This window comes from Dendropsophus ebraccatus, chromosome 1 (assembly GCF_027789765.1).
Source record: "Dendropsophus ebraccatus isolate aDenEbr1 chromosome 1, aDenEbr1.pat, whole genome shotgun sequence".
Lineage (NCBI taxonomy): Eukaryota > Metazoa > Chordata > Amphibia > Anura > Hylidae > Dendropsophus > Dendropsophus ebraccatus.
Window position 1 is genome coordinate 18,219,875 of NC_091454.1, and position 14,953 is coordinate 18,234,827.

The 14,953-nt window shown below is 42.9% G+C and overlaps 1 long non-coding RNA gene across 1 annotated transcript in view; it reads right to left on the minus strand.

Moving 5' to 3' along the window:
• Positions 1-1,535: 1,535 nt before the first annotated feature.
• LOC138789720 (uncharacterized) overlaps positions 1,536-14,953 on the minus strand; it is a 143,260-nt gene continuing 129,842 nt past the window's right edge. Inside the window, exons 3-4 of the long non-coding RNA XR_011362775.1 lie at positions 4,075-4,122; positions 1,536-1,665 (exon numbers count right to left, since the gene is read on the minus strand). This is a non-coding gene — a long non-coding RNA (uncharacterized lncRNA). The remainder of the gene's footprint in view (positions 1,666-4,074; positions 4,123-14,953) is intronic.

A 14,953-nucleotide genomic window follows, 5' to 3' on the forward strand; every position in this document is an offset into this window, starting at 1 on the left:
AGTATTATAGTAGTTATATTCTTGTATATAGGAGGCAGTATTATAGTAGTTATATTCTTATATATAGGGAGCAGTATTATAGTAGTTTTATTCTTGTATATAAGAGCAGTATTATAGTAGTTATATTCTTATATATAGGGAGCAGTATTATAGTAGTTATACGGACAAGGAGAGAAAGGAGAGAAAGGAGAGCTGCACCTCACGCCTATGGCTGACACTAATGCCTCTCAGCTACATTAGGCTCGACTTGAAAAACCCCTCCTTCCCTGTTTGTACTCGCTTTGCGGGGTTGGTGGTCACTGACCGACACAGTGTTGAGTTAGTGTAGGGACTCATGTGAACCAGGAAACCTGCACGTGGTACATGAGGCAATATGGTTTGCTCAAATTATATACCAACATCCTGGTGTTTGGTTTTTAAATGTAGCCAAGAGGCATTAGTGTTGGCCATAGGTGTGAGGGGCAGCAGCTCCTTTCTCTTCATGTCTGTATTAGGCTATGTTCACACTACGTTAGAGACCGGCCGTTCCGTGACCCGGCCGGGGCACGGAACGGCCGGTCTCTGGCCGGATCATCTCGGCTGGTACTTAAGTACTGACTGGGTGATCTTTCCAGCCGTGGAGCTCTGATGCGGGCGCATCAGCGCGCGCCCGGTCAGAGCTTCCCTGAATTCCAGCCGCAGAAAACTGACTTGTCCGCACGGGATCCCGGCCGGAGCGCATAAGATGTGTGTACGCTCCGGCCGGGAACCAATTCAAAATAAGGCTATGTTTCACCCCTGAAAACTACGGCCGTAGTTCTGCGGCGAGAACTATGGCCGTAGTTTTACGTAGTGTGAACATAGCCTTATAGTAGTTATTTTCTTGTACATAGGAGGAGTATTATAGTAGTCATATTCTTGTATATAGGAGCAGTATTATAGTAGTTATATTCTTGTATATTGGAGCATTATTATAGTAGTTATATTCTTGTACATAGGAGCATTATTATAGTAGTTATATTCCTGTATATAGGAGCAGTATTATAGTAGTTATATTCTTGTATATAGGGGCAGTATTATAGTAGTCATATTCTTGTACATAGGAGCAGTATTATAGTAGTTATATTCTTGTATATAGGAGGCAGTATTATAGTAGTAATATTCATGTATATAGGGGCAGTATTGGGCTATGTTCATCTGAAAAATGTGAAACTACGGCCGTTGTTTAATTTTGATTCCTAGCATGATTATAAGCGGGATGAAACAGGTCATTTACTTTAAATACTGCGCCCAGCCCGAGAAACCACTAAGAAAATTTTTTACATCAAAATCAAGTTTAATTCGGCAGATATAAGTTTTACGTTCGTGGCCGCATTGAAATCCATGGCCGTTGTTGCAGTATTACCGGCCAGAAATAATCAACATGTTCAACGGCCGTAGTTTTGCGGCGCGGACTAAGGCCGTTATTTTACGTAGTGTAAACATAGCCTTATAGTAGTTATATTCTTGTAGGAGCAGACAATATTGTAGTGGTTATATGCTTACACACAAGGGCAATATTATACTACTTAAATTTTTGTACATACGCAGTAAACTGCAAATTATGAACACATCCAGAAACGTTACAAGTTGTCTTCTTCCTGCTCATACGACTTTTCATCTAGTGCATCATGTTATCCTGTTCTTCTATGGATAGGAGGAAAAACAGCATTTCCTTTCATTCCAATGGACTGAATACATGTAATAATATAATTGGCTACAAGAGCTAAAATATAATCCCCACTGAGAAAGGAAATCCCCGGCTGTACAGCACAGAGTATTATGGTGGATAGGACAATGACAGTAAAGTAACTGTTTGATGCCCTCTGTCCTATTAAATAATTTTCCGATGAGAAGCGCAATCCTGCAGAGATTCGAGCAATGACTCCATAGATTCACGACTCTATTTATAGCATCAAGTGGAAACCATTTGGCACAAGTCTCCAAATGATTCATGCAGGAAGTCATAAAAAAAAGCGAACATGCTTAATTTTCAAGTCATTTCCCCTCTAAGACAATGGGAGTTTAGAGATTGATGCACAATAATAGCGGTTAACGCTAAACAAAATGGGGAGGGGCGCCAGGAATAACTTCCATGTTTTCTCCGCGGCTGCAGATCTTATTCTGTACAGCTGTTTTTTATGTATACAAATGGGAAGAAATGTCATTTAACCCTATCGGTGCATGGGATTCTTAGTTTTACAGATGGGAAATAAGAGGGTACATGCTTAAAGGAAGAACTTGGGGCTCATATGGGGCCCTTGGGAAGAGATGTCTTGTCTTAGATGGTCACTAGTGTTGAGTAGAGAGGCCAAATTGCTCGGGTTTGGCAACGTTCTTCGAAACATAGGTCGTGTCTATGTTTTCTAGGAGTTCCTAGGGCGTCATCTAACTCTTGCAACCGCAGGGAGTCACTAGCCGAGCGTTTGGGTTCAAAGAACGTTGCCAAACCCGAACAGTTTGGCCTCCCTGCTCAACACTAATAGTCATAGTAACATAGTTAATAAGGTTGAAAGAAGACAAGAGTCCATCAGGTTCAACCTACAGAAACCCTACTGATCTTGGGGAAGGCAAAACCCCCATGGATTTGTTTTTAGATTGCAAGAACTTGTGTAGGAGTACGTTCTTCAAGGGTCTGCCTGGGTAGCTAACAAATGGGTGGCGAACTCGAACATGGGTCGTGGGAAAGGTGTAAAGGGAGAAACAAATAGCAGGCCTTTCTGGCGGACGTTGCACATGTGGCCAATTATTCAATACGGCCAAACATTTAAGTGTTCTTAATGGAGAGGGGTAAGCTCCAACTAGACAGCTCGCTCTAGTACCAGCTTCTCTCTCTAAGAACAAAAGGGTTGGACAGTGAAAATTTATCCTGTTAAAGGGGTTATTCAGTGCTACAAAAACATGGCCACTTTCCCCCTACTGTTGTCTCTAGTTTGGGTGGTTTTTTGAAACTCAGTTTCATTAAAGTATATGGAGCTTAATTGCAAACCACACCTGAACTGGAGACAACAGTAGGGGGAAAAGTGGCCATGTTTTTGTAGCGCTGGATAACCCCTTTAAACCTTTCTTTCATCATCTGTCAGTGGAGAGTTAGTAGGCTGTTGTATACCTTTTTGGACAAAATCTGCCCAAGATGGCAGCTTCAACTGACTCTAGTCTAAGATGCATGATCACCTTGTAGCACAAAAAATATAGACCTAATTCTCGAACTTTATTTATAGTGTCGTTATTTAGGTCCAACAGGATTTTAAACTTGCTAACAGTAGCAGTGATTTTTACGGGACCCTCAAAGAAACCGGTCTGCAAAGGGTTTGGCCTGTGTCCCGAGTTTAGATTTTTAAGTGTGGCTTTAGTATGGCATTCTGAATTATGGAGAAAGAGCGCCAACTTACCCTCGGTCCACGATATTGGATGCTCAAAACAGATGTACAGCCCCTATAAAGATTGGAGGGGTTGTCCAGGGACAGTTTATTTATTTGTAAAAGACCCCAGGTATATGTCATAAAAAAATAAATCATCTGCTCTGATCCCCCATTTCTGCTGTTCTGATAACTACAAGCCCTCAGAGTTCCATTTTTTTCCTACATTCTCTGCTCACTCAGCCAATCATTGGTTACAGCGGTCCCTGCAGTGACCCCTGATTGGCTCAGCAAGTTCCTGCAATGTTGTCACATTACTGGATGCGTTAAGGAGCTCAGAGCACCAGGGGCTGTCAGAACGCTAGCAGCGGGGATCAGGGCAGATGTGTATACTAGTTTTTCGTTTTTTTTTAATAAATTCTTACCCAGATAGCCCCTTTATTTTTGTAGTAAAACAACCTGCATGAATTGAGTGGATATGTCAAAATATTTGGGTTCGGCAACGTTAGACAAACGTTTGAGAACATAGCATAAGGTTTAATGACTATGGATTGGACTTTTTTTCATCAAGATTTTCCACAAAACATTCAGCAACTACTATTGCCATTGATAACGCCACTTAGATCTTATATTATCATGAAAAATACTAAAAGCAGAGTGAAAAAATTATATTTTAAAAAATATTCCAATAACTTACCATTGGCGGCTGATGACCACTGTTTCAATCAAAATCTTCATTTGACATCTGGAATGTAATATATTATAGGTGTTTTAGTAAAGTAAAATAACAATTACAAAAGTGACTATAAAAGGGTAGGTGCAAAAAAAGTCTACATTGGTTAAAAAATAAATAAATAAATAGAAAAACACAAATTCTGCCATAGAGTATAATGTATAACACAGCAGTAGATTTTTACCTTGAGTTCAGGGGTATATACATAGATGAGGGGGTCTCTGGTCTAGGAAAATTACCTCCCCCCTTCTAGTTCTTGTTTATAATCAACATTGGTCCCCTCGATCCAGAACATAAGAATGGCATGTCCCTAAGGGTTGGGTTCCCCTGTTTGGGAAATCCTAAATATTTTTAGGGGGCAAGCAAGAACTCAGTCCCCCATCAGACTATAGGTCCATTTTTATAATACTGAAGTACAAAAGAGTGAAATAATAGATTTAGTTGACGATTTATTTCATATAAAAATAACCAAATATAAATTTATTTTTACATTTCGGTGAAATTTTCAAAAAACTTTCTGAATTAGAATTTTCAGGTTTATTCATAGCCTGGAGTTCTGTGTAATACAGAAGTCCTCGAGTCATACTATGAAACACTATGTTCACTTATATATATGACCGTTACCCCTTTAAGTAGAACAGACAGAAATAGAGACTGTTTCTAGGGAAACTTTACTGCTATATCGTCATGTCAGTTATCGGTTTTGTGGCAGTACTTCTAAGAAAAAGATATATTAACAGAACCCACTGTGGCAAAAGTAAAAGGAAGTTTGAGAGCTGGTAATGTTCTATTTACAGGGTGGACAATTTCACTTTTATACAATGGTCAATTAAAGAGAACATTGTGACTCAAACAAATCAAAACTTTTTTTTTCCCCACAATTTTTTTTTAAAACTTTTATTTAAAATTGATGTCTAGCCTTTAAAGTGTACCTTTTCTTTCAAAAGAATTCTATAAACCCGAATAGTATTGTTAGATTAACCCTTCAGAGTGGTGAGCAGGTGATTTTTGTGCTGTCACTGCTATTATCAAGCCCCTGAGAGCCGCCTTCATAGTGCACAGCTATTTTTTCACCCTGTAAGCTGTTTCCCAGTAGTGCACACACAGGACTTGCTTTCCCTTACTTTTTTGGCCAATCAGAGCACACACTCCTCTCTGCTATAACTTAGTGCTTGAGAAAGTTAACGTTATTGAACAGGCTGCACAGTGCTGGGGGATGATTTACACTGTACAGTACTAGAGTAGGTATGTGAAAAGAGAAGGGGTTACTGATGCACTGGGATTGCAAGGTGGGCAGAAAGGAAAGGAACAACCACACTAAGCAATAAGCTGTTACAGTTGCTGCCAGGGCTGTGGAGTCGGAGTTTGTTTATGAGCTGGAAGAGTGTGGGGAGATGTGTGCTGTTCTCTTCCTGGATGCTGGATGATTTTATATGAGCAGCAGTGTAATATGAAGATATCCTGAGTAATATAGAGAAGCCATAAGTAGTGTGTGTGTGTGTGTGTGTGTGTGTGTGTGCTATGGCTGCAGCAGGCTGTTTATGTGTGTGCTATGGCTCCAGCAGGCTGTGTGTGTGTGTGTGCTATGGCTCCAGCAGGCTGTGTGTGTGTGTGTGCTATGGCTCCAGCAGGCTGTGTGTGTGTGTGCTATGGCTCCAGCAGGCTGTGTGTGTGTGTGCTATGGCTCCAGCAGGCCGTGTGTGTGTGCTATGGCTCCAGCAGGCTGTGTGTGTGTGTGTGTGCTATTGCGGCAGCAGGCCGTGTGTGTGTGTGTGTGTGGTATGGCTGCAGCAGGCTGTGAATGTGTGCTATGGTCAAAGCTGCAACTTACTGACTTCACAGCCCTAGTTGGTGCTGCAAAGCTAAATAGAAGGAAGAGAGGGGAACTACAGCACTCTTTATACAAGGGACAGCTGCCCACAGATTTATGAGTGGCCAGAATCAGAGGAACAGTGTGGATCATCTTCACCAGGCAGATCGATTTAGTACAGGTACATAACTCAAGCTCTCCATCCTGCACATAGCACATAGTAAGCCCCATCCCCACATTTTGAACTTTGTCCTGATGTAGCTGTTACTAGAGACAGATTTCCCCTGACAACAGGCAGTGAGCAGCAGATTGCTGAGAAATGACAGACCTAGTGGCCAAGACTCTAGAGCTGTTTTTCTAAGGGTGATTTTTAATTTACAAGTATGTTAGTAATAACATTGGCTATCATATGGAGAGAGGTTGTTTGAAACATTAATGGCCATTTAACTAGTTCATACCAAAAGTCCAGAAATGCAATTCAGAGATTCTTCTATCCCCTAACATGCTGGAAATAGAATGAAAAATTCCAAATAATAAAGTATGTCTGAATTAGTTCTACTTGTAGGGCATGTTGTAACTTCACATAGCACATATTAGTATCCACATGTAATGACTACACCCAGCTTTTATTTCTCAATACACGTAGGATGACATGCTAAATATTCCATGCCAACTAGGTACACAAACAGAAAAATAGGCACAGCTAACAAAAGTCTAGCGGCGCCTCAGACCAGTGGAATCTTTTCCCATCTTGTATGTACTCTCGGACAAGATTGGCCATACAAGTTAGATATGCGTAAGCAGAACCTACCCATTGGTGGAACCTACCCATCGGTTGGTGGAAACAACCGATCTCTCTCTTTTTTTTTTTTTTTTTGAGATATTTGGCTGAGGATTATTCCCCTCTGCCCATTGAGAACACATATGCACATTTGACCAAACCGATGATTTGTCGCCCTAGAAAGAGTACTAGGCTCCTGACCTATAGCAGTGGTTCTCAAACTGGGTTATGGTGAGTAGCCCCCTTCTTCATAATAGTAGACAAGAACTCTCAAGAGAAGGACAGGATAAACTGCAGGATAAACATGGTGTTAGTAAGAAGGGAACATACATATAGACATAATTCCTAATTTAATGAATGGGGGGTGGGGTGTTTAAAACGGGGACAAGGAAAAATGTAATCTAGATTATTGTTATCTGATAATCTGGTCTGAAGAACAAATTTATGAGCCAAGAAGGACCCATCACTGGGCTCAACAATGGCTAACAATTAATTCCCTGAGGTCATAATATTGAGTCAGTCTTCAGTTTGCTTTGTATGTTGTATGTCTTCCCATTGTTCAAGTTGGTTTTCCTTACATCAGGTCATATGATTATACTCAGTGCATGAGGTGATATCACAAGCGTTTTTTTTATGGGATATTCTCAAATCGTGACCTGTTAATGGGCCATGAGGGCTGGATTTGATAAGCACCACCCTACGTGTATGCCCTATCTTTCCAAATCATACCACACACATTACTTCAGTTGATATAATTTTTTAAACACTTTTTTTTAAGAAAACCTGATAAATTGCGGGGAAAAAATTCTATTTGGTCAATAGATTTAGGGCCCTATAACATGGCCCAATCTGGAGGAGAAGGCGGGCGCCAACCTGTCAGGTCAGTGCTTGCTTGCTCTTCGTCCCCCACTTGCTGAAGGAGCCCATAGGAGATAGTGGCGGTCTACTGCAATGGCCAGCAGACCGTCACTATCGGCATCAGGATTTTGTTTCCTTTTGTAAACCAGCGATTGTTGTTTTACAACATAAGCTATTACACGAAGCCGGAAAGGCCAGTAATCGGCCAAATACACCCAATATTCACTTTGTGTAATAGGACTCTTAGGGGAATAATGCTTTGAGGAAGTGAGGTGTGTCCCATTAGATGGTGGCAACTTTGACTCCGAGTGGCATAAATTTCTCTGTATCCAGCACACCCTACCTTTGTAGGACAGGTTGGCCCAGTAGTTGTTGCCCATGCCACACTCAAGTTCTATTCTTCCCGACCCGGTGGTTGTTTTTTTTTAGACACTTTTTGGGTGTTTTTCTATACCAAAGCTAGACCTAACCTGGGCTGGGCCCACACTTCCTAAGGACACCTTAGTAGAGATGAGCGAACCTGGAGCATGCTCGAGTCCATCCGAACCCGAACTTTCGGCATTTGATTAGCGGTGGCTGCTGAAGTTGGATAAAGCCCTAAGGCTATGTGGAAATCATGGATATAGTCATTGGCTGTATCCATGTTTTCCAGACAACCTTAGAGCTTTATCCAAGTTCTGCAGCCCCAGCTAATCAAATGCCGATCGTTCGGGTTCGGATGGACTCGAACCCGAACCCGGTTTGCTCATCTCTACACCTTGGCTATACAGGAGATCCAATACTTTCTATGACTTTCTATGAAGACAGCAGTTACATTTCTCCGAAAGTGTTCCTTACTGTTTATAACTCTCTTTTTAGTGTCTTCTACGTCTGATATTGGTGACATTTTTATAGCTGAAAATATAAGGCTGGATGAAACTTCCAGCCTAAGTGTCTATAAGCAGTGAGCTCACCGCTCGTCTATAACACCCGACTCCAGCCTCGACTTCCTGTTCCAAGATAAGGACAGATAAGGCATTTGTTTGACATAGCGGAATGGAAGAAGGATGCGACTTTGTTGTGAAATATTTCAGAACGCTTGTCAGGATCGCATTCTGAACTTTCTTCCCGACATGGAGATTTGATTGAGATTATATTTTCAGAAGACTTCAAACATTTCCCATCTGGATCATCTGCCTACAGCTGCTCTCCTGGCTGAGAGGGTGGAGGGAAAAGAGGATGATGGTGATCTTAGAAATGTCACTTCCTCATGTCCTTGTCTGACCTTGCTGGGATCTCTAGGCTCTTAGATTCAATATGAAGAGGTTCTCCACCTAAACTATTTCCACTTCTCTGCCCGTCTATCTTTGAGCTGAACAGTTGGGTAATTTAAGACTTGTTGCTAGGGACTCGTCGGAGACTCGTTGCTAGGGATAAACTGCCTAGCAACGACATCCACACATCAATTAGAATTATCTTTATCTGAAATTGCAGAGGTCTTTAGCCTTTGGTGGTTGTTAGGCAACTTTCCTAGCAACCAAGTTTTAAGCCCCTATTACACTGGGCGACAGAGAGGAGCTGTTAGCACTTACTTGCTCCTCGTTCCCCGCTCGCTGCTGATGCTATTATATGCAGCGAGCGAGTGAGTACGGGTGTGGGGGGGGGGCAAAGGGAGCTTCGGGGGGGGGGGGGCTGCCCAGGTGATCGCTCGATCCAGCCCATAGCAGATATCAGCGCTCAGCATAAACCTTGTGACAGATTCCCTTTAAATTACTCAGGTTTACGGTCTTTAGGTTTACCGTGTCAAGTAACACATCCATAGTAACCAAGAATATGCATGACTAGGGATGGTCCGAACCGAGTTCGGTTCGGGTTCGTAAGAACCCGAACTCTCGGTAATTACTCCCGATGCCTGCCCGCTCCGTGCAGCGGGCGGATCCAGCGGTAGGACCGCCTGGAAAACTGGGATACAGCCATAGCCATAGGCTGTATCCCAGTTTTCTAGGCGGTCCTCCCGCTGTATCCACCCGCTCCACGGAGCAGGCAGACAGCGGGAATCTGATGCCGAGCTTTCGGGTTCATACGAACCCGAACCTCGGAGGGTTCGGACCATCCCTACTTGTGACTTTTGGGGTTGTCAGGCAACACATCCATAGCAACCAAGCAGGATTATAAAGGTTTACAGCCTTTAGATTATTCAATTCTACACCTTTTAGGGTTGTTAGGCAACATATCTATGGCAACCAAGTTTGTCTCAGATTACCCAGGTCTTAACCCTTTTGGGGTTGTCAGAAAATAGCCATAGCAACCAAGTTGGTCTCAGATTGGTTTGGCCTTAAATCTTTTAGGGTTGTCACAAGATATCTATAGCAACCTAGTTGTGCAAACCAGCATAGGGGAGGCTGGTATATGACACTACCCTGATTTGATACAATACATTTTTAGGTTTTAGAAGGTGCTTGTGGCCATCCGTCTGCCTCGATAAATACTTTAGCAGCGTGTATACCAGTTGTGTATCCAATAAACAAAAATCACAAAAAAACATACCAGAAGTAAACAAAGCAAAGGGATGTTCCCTCAACAATAAACCCACATACTGTACTTGACTCATTTATAATCAAACGCTTCTTAGAAACAGAATAAAAGTTTCCTTGAACAGGATGGAGATGAATTTGATAAGTGGAGATCTGAACTTGATAGTTTCGAGAAAACACCACCCATCCCTCCCTGACATAAAAGAAAAATATCATTCTGATGCACATTGGTCAAAAAACATCAGATAAGTCACAATAGACGTAACATTGAGGAATTGCATTTACTACAGTACCTAGAACGCTGGTTGACCCAAGTGTGTTTGTTCATCGGATCCAACTCTCTTGGACCTGTGCAATAGAACATTTTGGGTTGATGCAACTCAAGATGTGAGTTGGAATCTCCTAGCTTTACCCTTAAATATGGCATGTTCTTCAGAATAATCTCCAAATTTCTCCAGAATTCCATAACATTGCAAGTCAATATCAAAATAGTAGAGGTAGAAGAGAAAGTCATAACTAGAGATGAGCACAACTCGAGCATGCTCAACGGTATTCCAAGGCTGAACGATCAGACTTGAGCATGCCCACTGGTATTCCAATGCCGAATGATCCAAATCGAGCATGTTTAAGTTGCGCTCATCTTTAGTTGTAACTAGTGATTAGAGATGAGCGAACCTCGAGCATGCACGAGTCGATCCGAACCCAAACTTTTGGCATTTGATTAGCGGTGGCTGCTGAACTTGGATAAAGCCCTAAGGCTATGTGGAAAACATGGATATAGTCATTGGCTGTATCCATGTTTTCCAGACAACCTTAGAGCTTTATCCAAGTTCAGCAGCCACCGCTAATCAAATACCGAATGTTCGGGTTCGGATCGAACCCGGTTTGCTCATCTCTACTAGTGATGTATTCAAGCCTAGCAGAAATCATAAACCAGTTTCAAATAACCCAACCAGATGGTCAACTTGGGCCACAAATTGATGGATGTGTGGATGCCAAACAGATTCATGGGATGACATTCAAACTTTCATTTTGGCCAAAAATTGGAGCTTTTTGTCTGGTGCCATAGAGTAGGGTAAAGTGACTATAGCCATCTACATGGGATAGCTGTCACCTGACCCTTCATCGTTTGACAGCTACCTCTTTCTCTCTCTATACCTCTATATACACACAAGCTTGGATGAATGACTGAGACTTAAATGCCAAGGAAGAGCACTGTGTCGGTTTATGCTGCTACGATGAAGCCAACCTGAGCACATGGTCTGTTCACTCTCCAGAAGATGGGGCCTTAGTAATGAGACCTTTATCAGTCAGTAGAATGAACGGGAAAAAGCATGCACTCAGGCGCTTCATTCCCCAGCAATGCCTGGAATTAATATCTGCCCCCTTCTTTTTTTAACTACCATGTTGGACTGGCCCTCCAGAGACTAGGCTTTGCCCCTAATGCATACAGACCAAAGCTCTAGTAGAAGACAACCCACTTGAAGGTGATGTAGAAGTCAAAAAAACTTGCCTAGGGCCTATTTCTCATGAAATCAAAGATTTTATTGATCTTTATTGATTTTATTGATAAGTCTTCATCATCATAATTAGGGATGGTCCGAATCTGCCGAGGTTCGGGTTCGTATGAACCCGAACGATCGGCAGCAGATTCCTGCTGTCTGCCCGCTCCGTGAAGCGGGCGGATAAAGCGGGAGGAACGCCTGGAAAACTGGGATACAGCCTATGGCTATGGCTGTATCCCAGTTTTCCAGGCGGTCCTCCCGCTGGATCCGCCCGCTTCACGGAGCGGGCAGACAGCGGGAATCATTACCGAGGGTTTGGGTTCGTACGAACCAGAACCGAACTCGGTTCGTACCATCCCTAATCATAATGTTTATGACATAGTGGTCTAAAAGTACAGTAACCACCACTGTTCATGGTGGTCACCTATACATCTCCGTCTGCATATCACACTATGAGCCAGGAGGGACAACTTTATTACACGGATGAAACTTGCAACTCATAACCTGTGAACTCTATTAGTAAGCAAAGCAAAAATATTTTCTGATTGTTGCTTAGCATCAAATATTACAAGGTATGGGTGACAACTTCATGGTGTTGTGTAGGTGTGGAGTTGAAGGGCTTGTGGCAAAAATAGGTACTGGGCTCAATGGGGTTTAGGTTACAGTAAAAGAAGACAGGCACCAGATTCAGGAATGGAGTAAGGATTTTTTTAACGTTCCTTGGTAAATCTAAATTGGTATTTTTCTTAACATAACAGTCCAGGTAAAACCGATAAACTGTTGTATGATTGGGTGGAGCATGACACATTCAAAAAACAGGGAAGGGTGGAGTCATGTGCTGCCATGTGTTACCAGAAACAAGGGGGCTTGGAACCTACTGGTTTATCAGAGAACCTTTGGTACTCACAATGCTCCAGGAACAAGGATGCTCAGTCCTATTGGTCAGCAGAGAGTATTTGGCACCCACACTGATCCTGGGAACAAGGGGGCTTGGAGAACAATTACTGGAGAACATTTAGGACCCACATTTAGCTTGAGAACAAGAAAGCTTGGTCCTATTAGTCAGCATTCTGTACCTACATTGATCCTGGCAACTAGGGTGTTTGACCCCCATTGGTTGGTGGAGAACCATTAGGACCCAGCACTCAGGGAACAAAGGTCCTCAGTCCTATTGGTCAGCAGAGAGCATTTGACACCAACACTGGTACCAGAAACATGGGGGCTCGGTCCCCATTGGTTAGCAGAGAACCTTACGGACCCACAGTGCTTCCAGAAACAAGGGTGCTCAGTCCCATTGGACAACGGAGAGCAGTTGGGGGACACTCTGTTCTTGGAATCAAGGGGACTTGGTCTCACTGGTTAGCGGAGAACCTTCTGGACCCACAGTGCTCCCAGAAACAAGGCTACTCGGTCCCATTGGTCATCAGAGCCCATTTGGGACCTACTCTCATCCTGGACACAATGGTGTTCAGTCCACAATGGCTACTGGAGAACATTTAGGACCCACATTGATCTTGGAAACAAGAATGTTTGGTTCCCCATTGGTTATGAGCAGTGATGGGTGAACTTCCCAACAACGGGTTGATGGAGAAGTTGGATACACCCTTAGGGAGTCCTAAAAAACATGGATGCACCTTCAGCATTTGACTCCCAGTGGCTGTAGAAGTTGGATTCAGACCCAGGGCTGCCAGAAAAACATGAATAGTTGCTTTCTTGGCAGTCCTAAGGCTGCATCCACTTTCTCCAGCCACTGGGAGTCAAATGCTAAGTGTTCGGGTTTGGCCAAACCCAAATATTCTGCAGGTTAGCTCATCACTAGTTTGAAGAGAACCTTTGGGACCCACAATTCTCCCGCGAACAAGAATGCTTAGTCTTGCTGGTCAGCAGAAAGTATTTGGAACCCCCACAGATCTTGAGAACAAGTGTACTTGTTCCCCAGTAGTTAACAAAGAACATTTGGAACAGTGCTCCCAAGAACAAGGGTGCTCCATCTCCATTAGCTAGCGGAGAGCATTTGTGATCCACACTGATCCGGGTACCAAGGATATTCATCTCCAGTGGTCTCAGACCATCGGAAGAACCAGAAATTTCAAAGAAAAGACCCTACTATATAAAATATTTGGATACCCCCCCCCATAGCTCTATCAGTGCTCTATGCAGGTTTCTACCACCTCACTATCCCATTTAAAACCACTTGAAAGAGAATTCTAGAGAACTATGAACTATTCAACTATAACTTGAAATGAGTCAGTTTTTAACAATGAGGCTTTGAGATGAACTATATTTTCTGCTCATCTAACCTAGGTTTCTGCTTCTTTCCTGTTCTCTTGTGTGTTTGTAAGCATGCACTGTACTGTGCCGGGCTGCCCTTCCATACAGGCAAAGCAGCTCCAGGAAGATGACATAATCTAATGTGTCTCTGAACAAAAATGAAAGGAAAATTAATTCCTTTCACATTTTTTAGCTCTAATATGGGAAAAAGACCACGCTTTGTGCAGCCTTTAGTTATGCAATGATGTCATGGACTCCCCCTAGTGACCGATAGTAGGAAACGCACTGCTAGAAAACTGGTAGATTTACAGTAATACTTACAATATGTCAAAAGTGGAAAGGAAAATCCAACACATCCACCTCCTGGTGCCCTTAAAGGGGTTGGCCACATTGATAGTAAAATATTTTAGTGTACAGTATTAGTAAGTGTACTCACTGTATATACTGACAGTAGCTCCCTGTGTACTCACTGTATATACTGACAGCATCTCCCTGTGTACTCACTGTATATACTGACAGCAGCTCCCTGTGTACTCACTGTATATACTGACAGCAGCTCCCTGTGTACTCACTGTATATACTGACAGCAGCTCCCTGTGTACTCACTGTATATACTGACAGCAGCTCCCTGTGTACTCACTGTATATACTGACAGCAGCTCCCTGTGTACTCACTGTATATACTGACAGCAGCTCCCTGTGTACTCACTGTATATACTGACAGCAGCTCCCTGTGTACTCACTGTATAAACTGACAGCAGCTCCCTGTGTACTCACTGTATATACTGAGAGCAGCTCCTGTGTACTCACTGTATATACTGACAGCAGCTCCCTGTGTACTCACTGTATATACTGACAGCAGCTCCCTGTGTACTCACTGTATATACTGACAGCAGCTCCCTGTGTACTCACTGTATATATTGACAGCAGCTCCCTGTGTACTCACTGTATATACTGACAGCAGCTCCCTGTGTACTCACTGTATATACTGACAGCATCTCCCTGTGTACTCACTGTATATACTGACAGCAGCTCCCTGTGTACTCACTGTATATATTGACAGCAGCTTCCTGTGTACTCACTGTATATACTGACAGCAGCTCCCT